Source organism: Zonotrichia albicollis, chromosome 3 (genome assembly GCF_047830755.1).
Source record: "Zonotrichia albicollis isolate bZonAlb1 chromosome 3, bZonAlb1.hap1, whole genome shotgun sequence".
NCBI lineage: Eukaryota > Metazoa > Chordata > Aves > Passeriformes > Passerellidae > Zonotrichia > Zonotrichia albicollis.
The window spans coordinates 91,483,683-91,506,499 of record NC_133821.1 but is presented as its reverse complement, the minus strand read 5'-3'; the positions used below and the strand labels follow the sequence as shown (position 1 = coordinate 91,506,499).

The 22,817-nt window shown below is 38.3% G+C and overlaps 1 long non-coding RNA gene across 1 annotated transcript in view; it reads right to left on the bottom strand.

The window, feature by feature from the left end:
• Positions 1-22,817, bottom strand: part of LOC102064414 (uncharacterized) — a 444,388-nt gene that overhangs the window by 23,608 nt on the left and 397,963 nt on the right. The gene's annotated exons all lie outside the window — the stretch shown is intronic.

Below are 22,817 nucleotides of genomic sequence, written 5' to 3'. Positions count from 1 at the left end.
AAGCTCTTGCCCCATCTTTCCTCTGAGTCCTGTTCAGGTACTGGAAGGATACAATTAGGTCACCCCAAAGCCTTCTCTTTTCCAGGTTGAGCAAAATCACTTCACAAAGCTATTCCTCATAGGGGAGGTACTTCATCCCCCTAATCAACCAAGTGTCCCCTTCTGGACTCACTCCAACAGCTCCATGTCCTTCTTGCTCTGGGAACGCCAGGGCTGGGTGCAGCCCTGCAGGTGGGGTCTCAGCAGGGCAGAGCAGGGGGGCAGAATCCCCTCCCTCACCCACACTGCCTCTGATGCAGCCCAGGACACGTTTGGTTTTCTGGGCTGCAAGGGCGCATGGCTGGGCCATGTCCAGCCCCTCACTCACAGCACCCCCGCATCCTTCTTTGCATCTGTTCATCCCCCAGCCTGGATCAGTACCAGGGGTTGCCTTGAGCCAAGTGCAGTAATTTGTACTTGGTCATTACTTCCATGTACCCAATTCTTGAACTTGTCCAAGTCTCTCTGGATGGCATCCCATCCTTCAGGTGTGTCACTGCACCACTCAGCATGGTGTCATCTGCAAATTTGCTAAGGGTGCTCACAATCCCCCTCTCTCTGTCATTAATGAAGATTCTAAGTGACACTTGTTATTCAGTGGTATTTCAGTGATGCGTGCCTATTCTGAGAAATACAATTCTGAAAATAAAATTGGCATTTTTTACAGTAAAATTCAATTTTTACTTCCAAATTGCTTTTTAAAAGTGATTTGGTCAGCCATGAATTACATATTCAGCATTTCATTTACAGAGAATTTTCAGGGATTTACTTCTTCTTTGTCTTCATTTTCAGAGGAGAAAAAAATACTACAGAGCCAAAGAACTTTGTAACCTTACATAAGAAAGACATATTTTAGCCAGTCCAAACCACAGCACCTTCTGCTTCTCTTGACATAGTACCTATGCAGAATTTATTCTTGGTTCTTATTTACTGCCTTCATAATATTGCTGGGTTCTCAGGGCAGCCAAGATAGTGGCCTTTTACAGTGAAACACAGTTTAATCTGCACACCATAGTGGAAAAACTGACACCCACCATAAAATACTACAAGCCATCCTTGTCTTAATCTGCATTTCTGGTTCTGTTGAAAAGCACATAATGTCTGCAGCACTTACTAGAAAACTGCATTTATTTTGCTCAGGTAAAGTTGGTTGCGTTTCAAGGTTCTAAACCTAGTTAAGTATTTCCATGCATTATTATATTTGGAACAATTCAATCCTTGGTTAGTTAATAGGATCATATTGCATACAAACATAAAATAAAATTGGTTTATTTTGTTACATTTTCAAGCAGAGAGTTGTTTCTTCTTTTTCAAGGTTAAAATTAATTGTTTAAGGAAAACAATTATGTCTTCCTTCAAAGACAAAAAAATAGTTCATAGAACATAATTATTGGAAACATTCAGGACTATTACTGTTGCTACTCTGTAAATATACAGAGCATAGAGATGACAGAGTAAGGGGTGAGTGAAGATACAGGAATTATAGATATTTTCAATGGTTTAAGAAAATTGAGTTGATAAGTAGCAAACATTATTTAGGTTAATATTTAATTAACATTAAATATTAACCTAAATAATAACTTCCTGTATGAGTTGTAATGTTATAAAATTTTCTGTTGCAATTGCATGGTGCAGCTACTACATTCCTTATCCTGCAGTCTGTCATAAAATAAGGTGATTATTTTTTGGGTTTTGTCCTTGTCATCATTCTGTGTGCTATTGACCTGGTTCCTGCAGTGCCAAAAGAGCTGTTCTAGCACCAGGCTAAGGGCCACTTTGTGTAGGAAATATTTTCATCTCTCCTCCGCATTGTTTCATTCCTGATCCACAATCCCAGAGGTGTGGTGTTTCAAGCTCTTAGAGCCTGAGCTGTGGGCTTAAATTCCCAAAGGCTAAACCAGTCTTAGACCTGAGCCCTCCTACCTGTGCCTGTGGGGAAAATGAGGCAGCCCCACAACACATTGTTGAGTGAAGTGGTTTGTGCAATGCAGGGGAATAGTTACCCAAGCCCTCTTTCGCTATATCCCTTGATAGTTTTGTTGACTTTAAATAAGCTTTCCCTAGCAGAGAAACTGTTTTGTTTTTCAAAAACAAATGGAGAGAGTACAGTTGTAATTACAGCACTGTTTGGTTGATATGCATTTCAATCTTCCTTAAAAATAAATAGAGAGACAACAGCATAATGGCTCATCTGTTAAAACAGTTCTTTGGCTGGAGTTTTTGGGAAGTTTATCTGAAGATGTCCATATCAAGAAAACTTCAAACAGCACCTGCTTTCTCTTTGGTCTTTGTTCAGAGATCCATCCACTCTCTGTAACCTACCTCACCATACACACAAGAATTTGTCATAACGAACCCTTTTACTAAAATGAATTAACCATGTCTGCCTGACACCTGTACATTGACAAGACTTTTGGTTTTTTTTAACTTTTTCTTTAAATTTTGGGGGCAGAGGAGGGTATCTTTTGTACTGAAGTAAAATTTCTTATTGAAGATTTGAAGAAGGAAGAATAATTTTAGGTCTCAATCTGTTCATTGTTGTCCATGCTTTTTCTAGCCATGACATCGTCATTGGTCACTGCTTCAACATAAATACACTGCAGAAAGTAATACCAAACACAAAGATATAGCAATGTAAGATCATACTAATGGCATTTTCAGTTCAGACTGCTGGCCCATCAGGCATTACGTGGTCACCAATACAGCCTGAGAAAGAACTGAAGAGGGTAAATGCGGGCTTATGCTTAATTTTACATCTTGCAGCACCAAGACTTTCAAAGACTCAAGGTGGGAGTTGCTGTCTTTGTGTTTAACTGTTCTGATGAATTTGTCTAATAATTATTTTAACCCAGGCACTCAACTTGCATGTATTATATATTATATATTTAAAAAGTGTTCAGAGTAACAAAATCATGGTAACGTTTTAGGAAGTCTAGAACTTTTAAGAAAATACAGGCTGAAATTTTAAGCATATGCACACTGAAAGAAGAGAACTTGCCAGAATTCAGTTCCCTGCTCTGGATCACATGCCTACATTGCAGCTTAATTCCTGTTTCTGCACCATGCCTTCTCCACAGCACTATTTTGTAAGTAGTCATAAAGAAGTATGTCTCCCAAATTCCAGTCAAGCTCCCTCCTCCCCACCCCCTGACTTTACCACACCTATTTCTCTAGCTTCTTATAATGTCATGTTGGATTAGATCCTTGTGAAATATCATGAGCTAGGTTTGGATAGAGATTTTTCAGCACCAAAACAAGTATTGCTTTTGCCACTGGATGAAATACAGCAGTAAGAAATCAAGGCAGCAGAAACAATGTGCATACACATAGGCATGTGTCTGAATTCCCCTAGGAGAGAGTTAATAGATGGGCTCAGTGCTTGGATGTGCCAGACTGGAAAAATTAACTACAGGTCACCTAAGCAATATTTATATTGACTGTCATGATTAGAGTTTGCCTTTGTCAGAAAAATTAACTTTCCTCTGAGCATCACAAACAAGCAAACATGCTGCATTTTCCTGATTTTCTTTTCCTTGAAAGGCAAAACTTTCAAACCCTGAAATATTTTGACTATAAAAGAAGGTCCCACATTGGTATTAACACTTATAAAATGTTTGTCTCCCTTATCTCGCTGAATAAACTTTATTTGTATTTTTGGATCTCATTTTTTGTCACTTTAATGAGTTTCTTCTTACTACTGAGACACAACCCTGTAAGAGTTTCCAGGAAATTATGGAACTGAACAGCATGCACAGGCAGACATTTGCATTTATTCGGGGGGGGGGGGTGGAATAAGGACATGGAAGACAGGAGAAAATTGTAATCCACAAAATATATTACAAAGAAAAAAAATCTTTAACTTTTATTAAAATTTTGATATTGTGTGGTTTTTAGAACATCTAATAATTTTACATCACTTGGCAGTATGAGCAATGACCCCAACAGTTCTATTGGCTGTTGTCATGGCATAATACTGTACTTTTAAGGAAGATAACTGACACAGGATAATTACCAACACAATTACACTCACAGCAAGGCCAGTGTTCTCCCCCTTCTTTAACAAGCAGCTCCTCATCCTCCTTTCAAACAGTACAACTCTTTACTGTAGGCTTTTAGACATGAAGGGCCACGCATAAAGGATTCATCAGGAAGCTTGCCAAAGTATTGTAATGGGAGGTAAAAGCTTAATTGCCTCACAGGTGAATGCCTCCAGTATGGATCTAAGCTGCAATGTCTTTAAAAGAACTCAATCAGTTGTTTTAATGCCATTATGCTTCAAATTTTAAGTGCAGACACTTAAGGAAAAGAATTCCCCAGTTCAGGTCTTTCTAGTAGCTCTTTATATTTGAATGACTGACACCTGTTAACATAATTAGGTAATTAGTTTACTTTGAATTATTAAGGGAAAGATCTGAAATGATGAAAGCTGTAACAGAGCTGGAGGGCTTTATTATTTTTTCTCTTTCTTTTCTGGTTCAGCTGAAAACATAAAGAGCAAATACACAGAAACATATGGTTCTAACCTTCTTGAAGATAGGCCTGTGGGGGATTTTTCCAGGTTTGTGAAGTCAGCTCCAGGGTGATGTTATCCATTTTCAAACATTTTCTTTCCCTGTTTAGCATTTTGCATTTTCACAGATTTCTTACTCTCCCTGGTTTTAATAAGAATCAGTCATTGATTTATTGAACTATTTTAAGAAAAGATCATTCTACTGGTATTTTCACTTTGACCAAAACTGGGACAATGCTGCAGTTCTCATAAGGAGAAGACCTATTCTCATGAGATTTCCGACCTGATTTTCATAACAAAGAAGTTATTGAAAAACTTTTTTTGTGTTGCCTGAACCAAACCTTTTGAGATTCATGCCCTAGTAGAAGCATTTTGCTTTTAACGATTTCCCACTGATCTGTATAGTGAAGACAGTCTCTGTGCATTAAGAGCAGCTTGCAATACAATGGGGTTTGAGAGCCAGTGGCTTCCTAAGCTTTGAAGCACCTGGCATAATAATGGATGTGCTGATGGATGACCTGATGTGTTACACAGACAGAATATAGCCTATCAGCATTATACTGATGGATTCTTTCCAGTCCTAAAGTAGAAGATTTTGAAAGGAAGACCTATTTCAACTTCAAGGGAAAAACAATGGGGATGCAGAGCTGTGGGAGAATGATGTATTGCTATTCTATAGTTTTTGCTTCTAGGTACAGATGTCAGAGTTTGAATGGTTCTTCTTCTCAAGTAAGCATTTTCAAAGTTTAATGAGATGGAATGCAAGAGGACATGAGCTCAAAATGTGCACTTCCAGACCAAAAAGTCAGACACATCCTGGGCTGCATCAAAGGTCAGGCAAGGTAGATGTGTCTCTCTACTCTGTTCTTCTGTAATCTGGATTGCTACATCCAGCTCTGGCGACCCCAGCACAGAAAGGACATGGACCTGTTGGAGAGAGTCCAGGGAAGGTCACCATCATAGGAATGGAGAACCTCTCCTATGGGGAAAGGCTGAGGGAACTGGGTTTGTACAGCCTGGAAAAGAGAAGGCTTTTGGGGTGACCTAGTTGCAGTGCCCTAATTACAGGTCCTGATGAGAACTTAGAGGAAAGATGGGGGAAGAATATTTACAAGAGCATCTAGTGACAGGATAAAGGGGAATGGCTTCAAATTGAAAGAGAATAGGTTTAGATTAGATAAATGGAAGAAATTCTTTACTATGAGGGTGATGAGGCTTAGGAACAGGCTTCCCAGGGAAGTTGTGGATGTTCCATCCCTGGAGGTTTTCAAGGCCATGTTGGATGGGGTTCTGAGAAACCTGGTCTAGTGGAAGATGTCCTTGCCAATGGCAGGAGTGTTGGAACAAAGTTTCTACCCAAGCCATTCTATGATTCTTTGATTCTGTGATTCTGAGACTGATATTATACTAGATAGTCTCAGAAGCATGATTATATTGTGCAGAAAAATAACAGGTAACTGTTGCTCTGTTGCAACTTAATGTTAAATAAGGATGAAGCCAACATGTTATAGGAGATATAGCAACATCACTTTCAATTTGGAGATTTAAGAATACAAACTACAGAACTCCTTGTGAAACATGACCAGCTGTAGCGTAGCATAAATGGAAGAGCATTGATGTTATTTCAGTGGTGTTTCTCAGTAAGCTGCACCTATGATGTGAATTGCAAAATCTTCAGGTAACATTTCTGAGGACCCTGATACAAATTTCTACTGAGCACCTTGAGAAAAAGCAAGTACAGAAACCCTTGTAGGTGGAGCAGGTGATAACCACTAGCTGCAGTCTAGACTCCAGGTGTCACTGGGCACTTTTCTCCACCAGCAGGTTCAGACAAGCTCACTCTGACTACAGCCCAGCTGATCTGACGGTTCTAATCTAGTAATTACAAAAAAAATCTTATGCTCAGGTGGTAAGCATTGTTAAAGACAAATTATGCAAGTTTAGACATTAACTACATCTAGAAATCATTGGCAAGACTGAAAGCGATGCCAGAGTGTGTCTATCAATGTAAACATACAAGCCTCCCTACATCCCTTTCTTTGATGATTTTCTAAGTTAACTGAACTGCAAAGTGCCATAATTTCTCTAACTGTAAAAAGAGTAAGAATTCTAATTCTCTGTCTCCCAGACATGCTAAGAATTTTGATCAATGCAAATTCCACTTTAGGGGAAATTCAAGAGGTGCAATGTGTTGTTTGTTGCCAGAATGAGACAGCACTGAAACTGCTCCATATCAGCTTCTACATAAAGCTTAAAAGATCATGAAAATTCTGATTCTGTAAATACTAGTGAGGGAGAAAAGGTAAAGACAAGACAAGCTCTTTTGGAAGGGAGGAAGGAAGGTTTGGGAGATCCCTAGCCCCAGGAGTTTTCAGAGGATCATGCAGTAGGTAGATAGTTGCATTGCTGGGAATCAACTCACTCCTGCTTTCTTAAGAATTTCACTGTACCACAGAGCACTTCTAACAAAGGGGAGCCCACATGATATATGGCAGTTATTTAACTTGTCTTGGATTCAGACAGGCAGGATTATGTTTCTGACTTTAGGTGACTGAAACAAGTAAACCATGATTAGAGACAGCTATGTAAGAAAAATTCTCTGTGTGTCAAGGGAAAGGATACTGCGTTGCTATTGTCACAGACAGAGGTGACATCAAGTGTATCAAGGTCTTAAAAATTCATTGTCAATTATATACACATCCCTCTAATTTGCACTTCACAATTTGATTTATCAAGAAGAAAAGAAGCTCTGAGCATGACTCATTGTACAAACAGTTATATTTTTGTGTGGCAAGTCTGAAGGGGGAAAACGATCTTTCCTGCTTATGCTCAAAACAGTGACCATGTACTTAACCTAGAAAACTAATTAAAAAGGAAGAGTGAAGGAGTGATCCAGCTCAATAAACAATATAGAGAGCACTTAATTTGCCAGTCTTGTTGTTCTGTATGGATCCACTGGATGGTATTCAGGCAGCTTTCAGTGTGGTGTTTTCCTACTGCACAGACTACTGCGCAGGGATTGCAGGCCTCGTGGCCTGCCTGCCCCTCGGCCCTTTCACAGAACAGAGACTCTCTGGTACTGTGTGAGTGAAGCTCAGCAGCAAGTAAAGAAGCATATGCAATATTAAAGCCTTCTGTACTAACAAGGGTACAGGCTTGCTCTCTTTTATGCCCAATGCATAAGGGCAAGAGAATTGAAAAAGCACCCAAAGACTGACATGACAGAAGGAAAACATGAACTGGACACACCACCTATAACCTTGGAAGCAAGAGGTAGCCGGACATAATGCTGGCTCTAGAATGTCTCACAAGGGATGCTCCATTACATAGTATACACTGACTTGAAACTCAGACTGCATTGCCAGTGGTAGATACTACGCTGACAGCTGCTGAGGAGCCTTAAACCTCTGTTAAGGGAGAAAGAAGCTGTGGGAAAGACTTACCACAAAAAATGAGATGTTTTTTCACAGAAAGTTTGAGGTCTGTATCAATAATTTTCACCATCATATTTCAAATAGAGAATGTGAGAGCATGGCATACAGTCTTGTTCAAGAGATGAATGTTTATTAGTCGTGGTTAACTGCAGCATGTGAATCAGCACAAGGCTTTGTTATTCATGCTCACAGTGCGCACTCACAGAGAGTGAAGCTCTCCCATATCTTCACTGAAAAGGAGAATTTTGACAGTAAGTTACCACCCAGGATGGGTGAGCAAATCAGAATCGAGATTTGTTGTCTAAATCCACTGATTTTGTTCTCTTTAGCCAATCATAAGATTTCTAAACTGACTTCCTGCCCCATATATTCTCAGTGAAAATTTTCCCCAACTATTTTTTTTCTCTTTGATTTGGTAGTTTCTAAAATTGCAGCCGTCAAACCAGTTCATCAGGACTAGGAATGAAACAACGAAAAACAAGCTTCACAGCCCAGGGAGCTTGGTAACAAATAGTGCTTTGGTGAAAGACTTCCTCTTTTTCACAGTCTTCATAGCCAGAAAGACTTCTGACCTCTGAAGCACTCTTAAAAGGAACATTCATCCAAGTAAATGAATTCTGGGGAAAGTTGCTCTGAGCCACTCAGCAAGTGATCCATCACCTGGGATCATTTCTCTCACACTTGTCTGGAATTCACTACAGAGTTCCAGGAGGACATTTCAGTAGAAACCTCATGTCACCATTGATCAGAATCAGTCATGTCATAAATGAACATTTGGATTTTAGGAGTTGTTTTTGTTTTACATACTCCAAAGTATTTAATCCTTTTGCTTTAATCTTCACTTTAGAAAATGAAAGGGTAGTTCTGAAAAGCAGCTCAATACTGGTAAAACCAAGAACTTCAGGGACTTTCTACTTGCATTCAAACATCAAAACTCTTTCCAGAAAATCTCCAGCACAGTATGCTTCAGTTCTATGTCTAATATTGACACATTCTGGTTGTGAGTTGTTTTCTGCCTGTCCTTGTTGGATATATCTATACTGGCCCCACAGAAAAAATGCTTGCCAAGGACTGTTATCCTTAGGCCAAAGGGCACACACAGTTATCATCTACATCACATTGCACTTAGCCCAGAGACCCTGGCTATTCAGGAGGTTTTGCGACATGGCTACAGTGTGTTGCACATTTCTCAGTTTAAGGGTCTGAAACAAAGCAATGACCACGTCCTAGGACATCACAGTGAGATATTTTCACAGCACAAAGCAAACATTACACGCCAAGAAATATTGCAAGAAGACATGGAGTTTGAATACACAAACACATTCCTGCACACATATACAGCCTTCACAGATATTGATGGAGGGATGTATAAATAGAGAGAGAAAAACACAGTCCTATTCATTGTACCTTTGGGACATAGCCTACAGTACATGTCATCTACCGCACTGTGCCCAGACAATGTCTAGATCACTAAACTGTTGCTCTGCATGTAAATGTGACAGGAAATACCCAGTATGGACAAGCAGCTGTTCAGTGCTTAAGTTTATGCTCTGCTCCTGCTTTATTTGGCAGGAGAGAAATGTCTCTCATATGATGCTTGTTGCATGTGGTATAGTGTTTTCAATCTTTGCGCTTCCTAACACAGTAGTGCAGTTTGTGCTATTTCCACAAGGATTCCAGCTATGTTGTTCACACCATGAAGTGTCCATGTTATTTTAATAGCCTTGGGCTTTTTAGCTCTGAAGGCATAATCTGTGAGGCGCACCTGGGCAACTATAGGTCTTTTACAGATTTGAAATGTTATTGAAAGGACTATGACATGAAGAGAATTGATCAATACTTACACAGCAGCTTGGGATCCCCATCTCTTAATTTGCATTATATACACAGAGAAGAATAAGTATTAGGTTTTAGCTGTCAGAATAGTTCTCTTTTTTAGCTATGCATCTTATTGAACTCAAATAGCACAAACTGAATATTTGGTTAGTAGGAATATATATGTGTACCTATAGACCAAAAAAGAAACACACTTACGGAAATAGAAATAACAGATCACATTGCTAATGCCTGTGAAACCAGTTTTAAGAACAAAGCTATTATATGTTTTACTGATACTAAAGGTTACATTTTGTTTAGCCAGCTATTATTACTTAAAATATTCCCTTGGAAAGTTCATTTTCCTTTTTTTTTAGCCAAGAGAATATCAGGAGTCATTGGAGAAACACATTACCTGACACTAATAGGGTTTTAAAAAGAAGCAGACAGTGTTACTAATAGCCCTATTCTGGTCCCATAGATAAGGAACCTTTTAATGCTTTACTTTGTAGAAAACGAAATTTCTCATCCTTTTTTAAGATAAAATGTCAGTGGTTACTGAAAGTACATGGGAGCTTTCAGTTTAACAATTTATTAATGGAGTGGGGTTCACTACAGAGTTTCCAGGATCCAATTTATTTCTAGTAAATTTTAGCCAACAGCTATGATCCCTATTGTGTTTCTTGCTGCCTTAATAGTCTATATACCAAATATGTTGCTTCAACACATAGCTGGAAAAAGGTGCTGAAGTGCTACAGGGCTTATTTCTTTCTAACATCAGTATCTGCTTCAGCTAATTAAAGACATAGTTCTCAGAGCTGCAAAGCTGAATCTACCTTAATGAGTACATTCAGTGTACCACACAGCAACATGATCCTGTGTGATATATCTGACATATCAGCTTTTGTCTGAAACAGCTGAGAAGAAAGAGTATGTAACACATTGGAGATCTGAGAGATCCAGTAACATCTTCCTCTGTGATTAAATACCAGTACTGATCACCAGGGGCTTTCTTGACATCATTCTGTCTTCATTACTATATTGATGAATTCTACTAATTTCCCTTGTAAATCAAGAGTAGCCCCAACAGGATTATCCTTGAGAAGTCTCTGTGTGGCATGGATTTTTGAACAAGCTAAGACAATATTGAACAGGCCCCAGTTTCTCTAATACTTTAATTGTCAAAGATTATTCCCCAGAAGACGTCCCAAATTCTCTTTAGTGCCTATATACACTTGCTATAACCCCGAAACGATTACAAGCTACAATAAATAGCCCATTCCTGGACTTTACAGGTGCAATATTCCTAAGCTGCTCTTTTCAAACACAGTCCTGTTAGACAACACCCAGAGCAGCATTTAGCTAGTTTGACTATCGCTGATGGCAAAGCTGAAGTGCGTCTTCTGAAGAAAAGTAACCAAAAATGCTGTAGAGCCAGGACCAGACAACTGAAAAATCTGAAATTTATTCAAAGAAAACACCTATTTGTCCAGTAAAGCCATTGGGCTGTATAAGAAGCTGTGTCAAATATTCCCCATTGCAGAAAGGGAACACTCACCCATTGCATAATTCTTTACTACGATCCTACATTCCTATGTTGGAGAAGAGAGAAAAGATTCAATAACTTTTGATTGCAACAAAATATCTTTTTACTCAACCAACATAAAAAAATTTCTTACAGAGGATTCAGATGTGATTCTGAGGTATTCCCATGTACAATGTCACCCTAGGAGCCTGCAGTACTGAATCTATGACCATGGTCATCAAATAATATTCAATGTCTCATCTTTACATTAATTTTGGCTTTACCTCTTCAAAACTTCTGGGAATATTTTTTGCTCCTTGGCTGCAAATGATTAAATGTAAATTTTGAACAGTCTTGGAATATTAGCAGGCAGAAGGAAATACATTCATTCACCAAAGGATGGAGGCTTGTTAATTCAGATTATTTTTGGAAGGGAAGTGCTGAAAAGTCATGGTTTCAGTTTAAACACTGAAAGTAATTTAGTTTCAATCACTGAAACTGCTTTCTACTTATTGTTTAGGCACTTAAAAAACCCCAAAAAACAAAAACCCAAAACTGAAATTCAACAACATTTTTAAGGACTGAAAATTTTTCTATGCTCCATGTCATTGCTGTAATACATATTTCTTCCTTTACTTTCTATCAGATTTTGGAAGATCTCTTCTCCAAGCTGGTCAATATATGAAAAGTGTTCACTAAAGAAATACTTCTTAGTACATACAAATTTGTACTTAGATAGGGGTGATAAATCAACAAGATGCAATGCAACTTTGTATTGAATGACATTAATTTTATTATAATCACATATGTAGTCTCTTCTACACCTGCACAAGAATTTGTGAAAGCTGCTTGTAAATGCCATGTATATTATAATGGCTTATAAATAACAAAGTGTGAGAAAAATTACATGTGAATCAAAATAGTAGAAACAGATTTTTTTTTAATTGTGCAGTATCTGATTATAATTTCCCAGAATTAATCTGACTGTAAGTTTATGTTGTGTTTCAAATCCAGCTATTCCTAAATATATATATATATATATATATCAATCCATATTGCTGACACTTTGCTTCTTTTGGGCTGCCAGCAGATTACATCCTCACCATGGTTTCACCACTGGCAAGAAGCCTAGGAGAGAACTTTGCAGATGGAAAGGGATGGAGAAATTCCCAAATAATCTGTTCCATTCTGGTCAGGCTCTTATACCATGCCCACCAACCACTGCATTAGGGACCTTGCTGAGCTGATACATAGTGGCCCTGCCTGCAAAGCACAAACTTTTGGGACTGAAATATGATGGATGAGCATTAGGTTTTGGTTCAGTTACAGGTCTGGGAAAAATTCAGAGCAGTTCTCATTTTATCAGAATGAATTCACCCATACCTAATATAGAGCTGGCAAGGTGTTTTTTGCAACTTTGGAATACTGTTGCATAAGCATAGTGACTAAATGATAAATGTCTCTAATGGGGATGGAGTAATGGGCTTGAACTACTGTAGACAACACTGCTGGAGCTGCTGTTCATCACTCACAGTACTGCTCACTTCAGCTTTGTAGGGTGGTAGAAAGCCAGACATTCTTCTCCTACCCACCCACCCCACCCCTGCCCCATGCTTCCTGAAATGCTGTTTAGGGAGTGTTGTCACTACAACAGGAGGCACACAGAATGGAGATGTATATCAGAGTGCTGCATTTGAATTTACCCCATCACCCTGAACTACTCATGCTAACCTGAACATCTTTTTGTCCACAGTTTATTGATGTTCTACACTAAAATTACTTGTAAAAAAAGGGCCTTGATTATTGATGATGCAAATATATTTCTTCATTATTAAGTGAATTACAATTAGCTTGGATTTTAACATCTATTCAAAATGATAGCAGAGGGCAACTTGCAGCAGAAAAAGGGTTGTAAGCTTTCCACTTACCAATTAATTCTATTATCAAATGCTAGGAAAAAAAATGTGCCTGCCAGCTGTGGCTTTATTATATTCTCCCAGAACTAATAATGGGAAAGCTGTGAAAGTTTTTCTTTTATTACTTTTTTTGTGTCTGTGTGTATGTGTTAGCCAACAATAACAACAAAAAACACATTCTTTTTTTCCCACAGAAATACTTTTTGTTTAAGAAGGTGATCTAAACAGAACAGTAGTGTTAGAATAATTAAAATTAGGAACCTCAGTTTTAAGCTGAAATTTCATTCCTGCTAAGCACTTCTGAGGTATCATGAGCGCTAATTTCCCAGTCATGTAGATGCAAAGATAATGTGAACTGGTTCCAATGAATAACAGTGCAGTGCAGAACAAACTCACTCAGCCACCTAGAGCTGGTGTTTGCCCACCTTTCCCACTTATTACACAGTAAGTCTCACTGTAATTCTGCTATATTTTAGCTGACCACAGAAAATTTTGAGTGAAAGAAAAGGTTCTGCTTGCTTCTTCAATGCCCTCTGTAGTCTTTTTTATGGTTTTCTAGCTATGTACTGTTAAGGAGAATGTCAATGGCAACAATTTGTTTCTAATTGAGATGGCAATATCAAAACCATTTATTTGAAATCCTTCAAACACTAATCAAACTTTATAAAGCTCTAATATCTTTTTTCCCTTCTTACATCTCTATTAAATGGATCAAAATTCTGGAGTCTCTGGCAGTCTTCTTATTTTAGCATGTTATGGCTGAACAAAGAATTTTAACCAATTTCATTTCCATAGTTTTCTTCACAGGATTAATTTTATTTCTGTCTCCTAATCTGTGGATTTTATTTCACCAAAACCCTGAATTTAACTTAGCTGGGTTCCTGGTTCAACAAACTGGAGAGGACTACTTGCTTCTCTGGGTAAGGCCTTAGGCAAAGAAATAATGAAAATACTTTTTCAGCTCCTTTCCCACCTGGTGAAATTTCTTCACTGCAAACATAATTAGACTATGGAACTCACAGAGGTGGGGTGCCAGCTAGGCAAATTCAACTAAAGTTTTACAGAATAACTGTGGTATATTACTGTTACTGTAATGTCCAACATTGCCTAACGCTAAGAGAAAAAAGAAATGTTACAACCAGAAAACTTAAAGCTTTATAGCTTGAGATGACTTTATGTGAGAGGATTAGAATGTTAGAATCAGAGCCCAAACATCCTCATGAAAATTATTAGCATTTCATGGGATTTCTAGTTTATTCTGAATCACCTGGTATTGGCCCTCTCAGAACAAGGATAACAAAACAGAATTTTTTAACCAGCAAAGGGAAATCTGACCAAATATAGCAATTCTATGGAAGTAAGATTTATGACATATGTTGTAGATATTTTAATGACCTATAGCAACAGTTCAGGGTGGTAGTGGTAACCCATAGACCACAATATTTTAATTTATCATATTTAATTATTTTAATGACAAAATAAAATATATATTATTAAAGTTTTATTATTCAAAGCTGTTGAGGTATTATTTTTGCTCAATATAGAAGAATACTGAGATGTGCCTACCTTGTTAGTATCCCCGGATACTTGAGAGACCCTTGAAGATTACATATTGATTACCTGCACCCTGCTTTTGTCCTCTGCAAACAGAGGTCATTTCAGTTGATTTTGTTCTTGGTATCCCTTGAGAACTCAGCAGTCACTGATCTAACAGGTCTGTACTAAACACAACATTCCAAGTCTGATATTCATTTCAGAAAATATAAATTTGTTTTATAGCACAGTATTGAATAGCATGGGGCTCTCCCTAGAGAAACTAGTCACAAAATCCAGCTTGAGTTTGTCTTCTCTAAATTTTAATGCAAATTTTAGTGTACATATGCTGTAGAAATATATTCTTAGGTCAGAAGATAGTATTTCTTCTATAACTTTGGACATCAAGAAGCATCTTGGAGGAATAATGTCTAATTATTCTAGACCACAGGTATTGAGTTTGCATGGCCAGATTTTGGTAGCAGGAGGGCCACAGGGGTTGCTTCTGTGATAACCTGCCAGAAGCTTCCCCCATGTCTGACAGAATCAATGCCAGATGGTTTCAAGTCTGACCCACCGTGGGCCAAGGCCAAGTCCATCAGAGGTGGTAGTAACAATGTAATATGTTATCTGTCACAACATATCTAAAAAAGGAAAAAAAGTGATTGTGCAGTAGTAATTGAGCTCAAAGAAGATGCAGGTGTGGATATGAAAAGCAGTAAGCCTGCAGATCCCAGTCAGTGCGGAGGGAAAGGGAAGAGCTGCTCCAGGTGTCAGAGCTGGGGTTCCCCTGCAGCCCATGGTGCAGCAGCTGTGCCCCTGAAGCCCCTGGGGGACCATGGGCACACAGAGATCCACCCACAGCCTGTGGAGGTCCCCACAATGGAGCAGGGTGTTGCCCAAAGAAAGCTGTGGCCCCATGGGATGCCCAAGATGGAGCAGGCTCCTGGCAGGGCTTGTGACGCTCTGGGGATCCATGCTGGAGCAGGCTGCTCTTGAAGGGCTACACCCCATGGAAGAGTGATCCACTTTCAGCAGTTTGTGAAGAACTGTAAGCCAGGAGAAGGACTCACCCTGGAGAAATCTGTGGAGGACTGTCTCCCGTGGGAAGAACTCCATGCTGGAGCAGGGAAAGGGCTCCTCTCCCTGAGCAGCAGCAGGAATCACGTCAGATGAACTGACTGTAAGCCCCATTCTCCATCTGCCAGTGCAGCTCAGGGAGGAGATAGAGCCCAGGAAGGAAGGAGGGGTAGGGAGAAAGAGGTTCTAAGATTTGGTTTATTTGTTATTATTGTGCTCCAATTTTGATTGATAATAAATTCTGTAATTTTCCTGAAGTCCAGTCTGTTTTGCATATGTTGGTAAAAAAAGAGTGATCTTTCCCCATCCTTATTTCAACTAATGAGCCTTCCATCATAGTTTTTCTTTGCTCTGTCCAGTTGCAGAGGTGGATCCAGCCAAGGTCAAACCCCCAGACAATGTAATAATTACCTTGATCCTATGACAATACAATTTCTTCAACTGCTCTCTTGAAACTGTTGCATAGTTTGCAGATAAAGTGTCTCTGGCCTAGGTCTAATGAAGTAAGCTCCGGGACTCATGAGGCTTTTTCTTCATTTGGAATAATTTTGCTTTACAACAGGGATTTCTATTTTTATTGTTTTACAAACATATCTGGCCCAGAAATGGGACAAGGCTTTTGAAATAGAAACTTTTGTAAATCCAGGCAATAACACACACTCATACCTTATACACCCAAAGGATTATATTTTTATAAAGCTCCAACTTCACAACATCTGATATAGAAAACACCACAACATCACTGCTGCGGGGATGGAGTGATGTTTTCAAACCAAAATGTGCTTCTTATTTCCATGCTGTGATAGCCTGTGCAGCCAGGGAGCCCTGAGTGCCCACAAGGCTACAGGCAGGTCCATGTCTGGGGCAGGCTCTATTGCCAAATCACCGTCCCACCAGCAAGGATCTGGTGGCACCTGGGCTCCCAGGGAAGCCTGTCCTTCTCTTGAGGCAGCTCTGGGATAACACACAACAGCCTGTGTCCAAGCCTGTAACAAGAGCTGAGCTGGAGTTAAGCTCTTAGGAAGTCCCAGAGAGAATTCCTGTCAGATATATAAAACTGCTTATTTCATTCAGGCTCTACTGGCTTTTTCACATGCTCATTACAGATATAATGTAGAAGAATAATTTAAATTATAAGCAAAGCTATTATTCTTGTATATAGCCCATAGTAAATTGCTACTAAAAGATTTTGATTATTCAGTTGGTTGGGTATTTATAAAACATATTCTAGCATCTAAGTGGAAAGAAACTTGCAGCTTTTTCTGCGGCAGATTTTCTCTCTCCTGTCCAGACAAGAGGGAATGGAGGGATATTTGTAAAGAGAACTCTTCAGCAGACATCGTGCCTCAAAAAAGGCTTTTGCAGAGTAAGGTGAGATGGTGCATGCTCTAGGCTTTTGATTTCTCAGAGAGTAATCAAAGGGGAATAAAAAATAATAAGACAAGCACACAATAAAAGAAAAAATTTATGGAAAAAAAATAAGAGACTCCAGACTGATATTCTGTAACCATAGAGAAATGAATGCAGTGATTTGATAGCAAAAACAACAATGACCAAAAAAAGGCCTGTATTAGAATTTTCATAAAAGAGAATATATTAAATAATGAGATAAAAGCTATTTTAAAATGCTCTCAAAATACCTTTCAAGCTCTATGTTTTCCTACTCACTTCCCCAAAATTTAAGAGTGCCTAGTGTTTCCTTTCTGGCCAAAAATCTGCCAAATTAGTATTTTAGTTAGATTTTAAATAGGAGCAAGATGTAATACTGTACTAATTAATTGAGCATATTCCTTTCCCAATTCCTCTACTGTATCCTCTTCTGCAAGGACAACCCACTAAATGGTATTGCTGTAGAACCATGAAATTCCTTAAAATAAGACTATGAAGATAACAAACTGTTGAACACTCAAAAAATAATATATTCAAATTTATTCACATATTCTTAATAGTTTAAATTTTGTTAGAACTGAACACTTTGAAAAACAATTCTCTTAAACAGCACATTTTCACATATCTGATAACATTGTTGTTGTCTATCTATATCTGCAGTTTATGTATGAATTGTTGAAGGAAAGCAGAAATGGATCTCCTTGCCTTTTAATGTGGAATATCTTTTGCTCATCCTAGATTGCCATTCTGATTTGAGGGTGTGATTTCCATGTGCTTTGCTTTCAAATTATGCCTGCAACTCAGCAGAATATGTGTTTTCTGCAGATTAGATTCCATAGACCACAGAAATTGTATGGTCCATTTCAGACAGGGAACTACCCTGTTCCAGCAATCCAATCACCTGCGTCATATTTCTTTATCAGTATTCCACAAAAAACTTGCTGCAAAGAGGGGAAAAAGAGAAAGTGTGCTTCATTAATTAAAAAAAAAAAAATCCCATCTTCAACCGAAATAGCCAGAGGCTGCAGAAATAGGAAAAATGTGATTGTTTTACTTTAGATAAATTGGTTTTCCCCTCCCAGCCAGAGTCTTATTAAAAAAAACATGATTATCATGCAAACATGATTAAGCTTGTGATAGTATTTTTGTTTATTTGCAAACCGGATGTTTTGTCACACCAACCTTGTAGCACCTCTGGAGCATGCTTACCTGTTTTGTATTGGCATGCCCTCAAAATAAGAGTTTCAATGTCATCACACCTCACAGTTCTATTTTCGATGGATAATATCAATTCTGGAAGTTCATGAACACTGAAATAAAACAGTCCTGTATCTTACCATCTTTTATCCTTATCTAGAAATTTTGCCATGGTGTCACAGATGAAGTGAATGCACTAAAGAACACACTAGAGGTTCAACAAAAATTAAGTATAAATAAAAAATTCCTTCATTAAACTTACAATTTATTTTTAAACTGAATGACAAAGGTGATCTGAAATAAACCTATGATTAGTCTAGTTGGTTTTTACAGCAGGTTTGATTTTAGTCAGCTATTTCATTCCTAGTTATTCACCCAGCTTCACTATAAATTGCTTAAGAGCCTGCAAATGCTTCCAATGCCTTTCTCCTGTTAGGTCATCCTTTGTAACAATAAAGGAACCAAAGCCTTATGTAGCCTCCCTGATCTCTTTTGTTAAATGTTAATTTTAACACTTCAGCAACTCTACATAATGAGATCCTATCTCTAAAAGTAATTTTCTTTTCTGACAGTCACCAAGGTACTGAAAAATTTCCTTGTCATTGATTTTGGGTTTGGTTCTTTAATGGGCAGGTCTTTTGGTTGAAGGTCTTGCATCTCCCAGAGCAGCAAAGGGAGGGAAATTATGATTTACTAAGTGGGAAGGTGTGCAGCCCCTCAGGGCCTCAGAGGGTCCCCTGATAGGCAAAACTTCTTTTTAACAGTTCTGTGCCAGGATTGAGAGACACATGGGACCTTTTCAGTCTTCAAGTTGCTGTTTGTTTTTATCTTATCAGAAGTTTGGCACGCTGTCTGCAGCAGACTTAGCTCGCAAGAAAGTACAGCACAAATGGTCCCAAGATGTACAGTCTGAAGGTCTTTTAAAGCTGTTTTATCCAATTAACTCTTAAAACATACTCTATTTCTACCTTTCTGCCCATAACTAATCCTTGTCTGCCCACGTAACCTCTGCACTGCAGCTTCCCCCAACCAACCACCCTGTGCTCCCAGCACTGCGGAACATGGATGAAGTAGAAAAAGAGGAAGCTCAGACAATGCCCAAGATCCTTCATCTTATCTCCCATTTATCTCTATACTAAAATCCCAAAACTCTAAATTTCTCATTCTGTGACAAACTACACTATTCTCTATTATCTATTACACACACTTATAGACTCCAATCCATCCCAAAATCTTGGAAGACCTCTCCATGGGTGAAGGTTAAAGGCAGTGCTTCTCTAGGAGCCAGGACCGCTCAGGATGGGCAGAGAAATATTTCCTATGCACTGGGTTCCAACAGGAGGGCTGATGACAAAAGTGTTAAAATATTTGTTAATACCTTGCTCTTAAATGCTAAACCAAGCACCTGTCGTGGGCCAACACTAGAGACCAGAGGTTGGGCCCAGGTGAACTGCCCCAGTTTAAAGTGGCCAAATTTAAAATGTGCTTTTTGATATAGATAAGGAAGCATTATTACACATTAGTTAATCTACACTTAATTTATTTTAGCCTAAAGGAAAATCTAGAGGAAGGCCACCTATATTTATATAAAGACAGCACTTTTCCTCCAGTCTTCAATACAGCAAGTGTTAGGATTTATTAATATGCTGAGAAATGTATTTGCATTATATTCCATAAAATGATCATAATCTCTGCTAGGGTGAAAGTAATTTAAAAGCTACTGCCTTATAAAATAGTTTTACAGACTTATTGAAGTAATTAAGTATATCTATAAGAGAGATAGAATTGCACTTGCAGTGCAGTCTGAAGCACTTTATAGCTGTATTCCTTAACCAGACTAGTGCTTTAAATCAATTATATGCTGTTATAATGATCTTTTTACTAAAATACATGATTTGTGGCATTTCTGTGAGACAATTAATTGCATAATTTCAAGACAGAATTCATACATTACACATACTGTATATGTGTATGTGTGAAACAAATCACACCTTTATGAAGCATTTTAAAAAAACTAATTTCTGCCATAAATCATTTAAATGGCTCCTAATCTGAGTAATTACTGTTGATTGGTTCAGTGTGCTGTTTTACTTAATAGATTGTGTTTTTCTAATTGGCCAAGATTTTAGTAATAAATTACAAAAGGATATGAGGGAGGATGGGTAGTACAACTAGCAAGTTTAATATGTGGTGTCCTGAACTCAGTTAATTAATCCAAACAGTAGCATTTGAAATGACATCTGGTTGATACAACGGAAAGTGCTTTTATAATCCTAAAATGTTCTTTAACTAATCTGCTTGTGCTTCTAAGATATGTATTTTTAATTACTGTTATTATTTGAAATAAAACACAGTTGGTTAAAAAATTCTGTGGCGACTGGTATCTTTGGGGTGTAGTGCCTTTACAAGTTTTTTTAATTTAATTTGGAATTCATGCTCATTAAATTATTTTGGGACATACTGTGATTCAACTTTCTGTCTTGAGGGAAAATCAAGCTTGTGGCTACATTGTTTTGGAGTAGATCAAAGAACTTGCTGTGACACTTAGGGTTGGCCTGGTCAGGGATGCTATTCTACTATAATTATGCCAATTGCCAATTCTCTTCCTTTTTCAGATTTTCTGTTCTCAAATAATAACTTCTTTCATAATAATTACTCTTTCAAGAAAGCGAAGAGTCAACTGGTATGTGCAGAAAATAGACCAGCTGGGATTGTGATACTGGAAATAGGTATACTTTAACCATTCTGGTTTTCCTGTTCATGTGGACAGTCCCATGGAATAAGTTGTCTACTTTGTGGAAAATGGATTTTTCTCAATATGAAAGCTGGGACTTCCAGAATAGGGACAGCTGAAGCAGCAATAACATTTCCACTCAGAATCCTGAGCTGAGACCACCTGCAAGAAAGGGATACCAACATCATTAATTTTGGTTCATTGTACAGATTGAGCCCTTGCACAATGGAGAACTAAGAACAGGTATTTGAACTCCATATAAGAACAGTTGATGGGTTACCCAAGGGTTTATATTCCCTTTAAGTTCCATTTGCATCTCTTTTAAATATGGTCAGATTTGGTTCCCCTGGCAAGAGGATAATAATAATATTTTTTGAATATCCCTCACAGATATCAAATGCCACTACCCCATGGAGCAGGCTTTCTTACCAGTTCTAGAGATTGCATTTGGCTCAGCAATTAGGATGGTAGAAAAATCATGACTTTTATTCCCTCCTAAGTATTGAATAGGAGTATCAGAAGTAGTACACTCTATGGCTCTAAAATGTTATTTTTTTATTCTAGGTTATATTAAGCATCTGTAAAACAGTGGCTGTAATTGAAAAAAAACTCAGGAAAGCTTTAAGCTACATGCTTCAGGTCCTGATGGCTGTTGAGATGGATTAGGACAGGTCTCAGCTCATATTGACAAAGCCATCCAAAAACCAGGCCATATTCACGATACAAATAGCAGCCCTGACACATCTATGTCATGTAGCAATACAAAGTTGCTGGAAACTTTCTTTATATACTTTGTTTCTTAAATCCTTCACTTGTTTTTAAGAAATAATTAAAATTAAGAACAATTTTCAAACTGCAGAAAATTATTGGAAAATAAAATTTAATAGGTGAAATTGAAATTTGAACCCCGCAGAATTGTTCCCTGCTACCAATTTTAAAAGGAATGTACAACACTAGTTCTGTTTCAAATTAATTTATTGAAAAATTAGCAAAACTTCATAGAATATATCCATCTTTCATTTCAGCAAAAATCAGAAATTTCAAGAAAAAAATGTCCCTTTTCAACAGGGAAAAGCGCTGGCCAGAAATCAAGGCATCAGTCTGCGCTACACTTTTAGCCTTGTTTTCTATTTGCTCTTTTCTACCCAAGAGTAGACTTTAGATAAATCACTTAGGACTTTCATGATCTATCAGATGCTGAGTGGGATTTCAAAAGGCAGGGAGGTATGAATAGGTAGGGGCTACAATAGTTATAAAATTAGGCCTGTGTTCCCATTGTCCTCAATTATACTTCAGAAGAGTGCACCAAGGGTAGGTGAGGTCAAGATTGTCACATGTTCATCCTCTACTCCCGTGGGCATCACCTTAAATGTCACATGATAGTGGGCACCATAAACACCATATCTCATGTAGGATCTTGTTCCTAAAAGCAGGCTTCTTCACACCTTGTGGGATTTCAGGGTGCCCTTTAAAGAGAGAAGAGCTGTCTCTTGAAATGCAGCGCTGCTGCTATCAGCGATGCTGATATCTCTGCATCGCCCTGAGGCAAAGAAGAACTTCCCTGAGCAGCCCTGTGTGGAGCTGTGTCCTTCCAGTCCCTGCCATCCAGGTTATTTTTAGATACTGATACCAGAGAGTTTCGGAC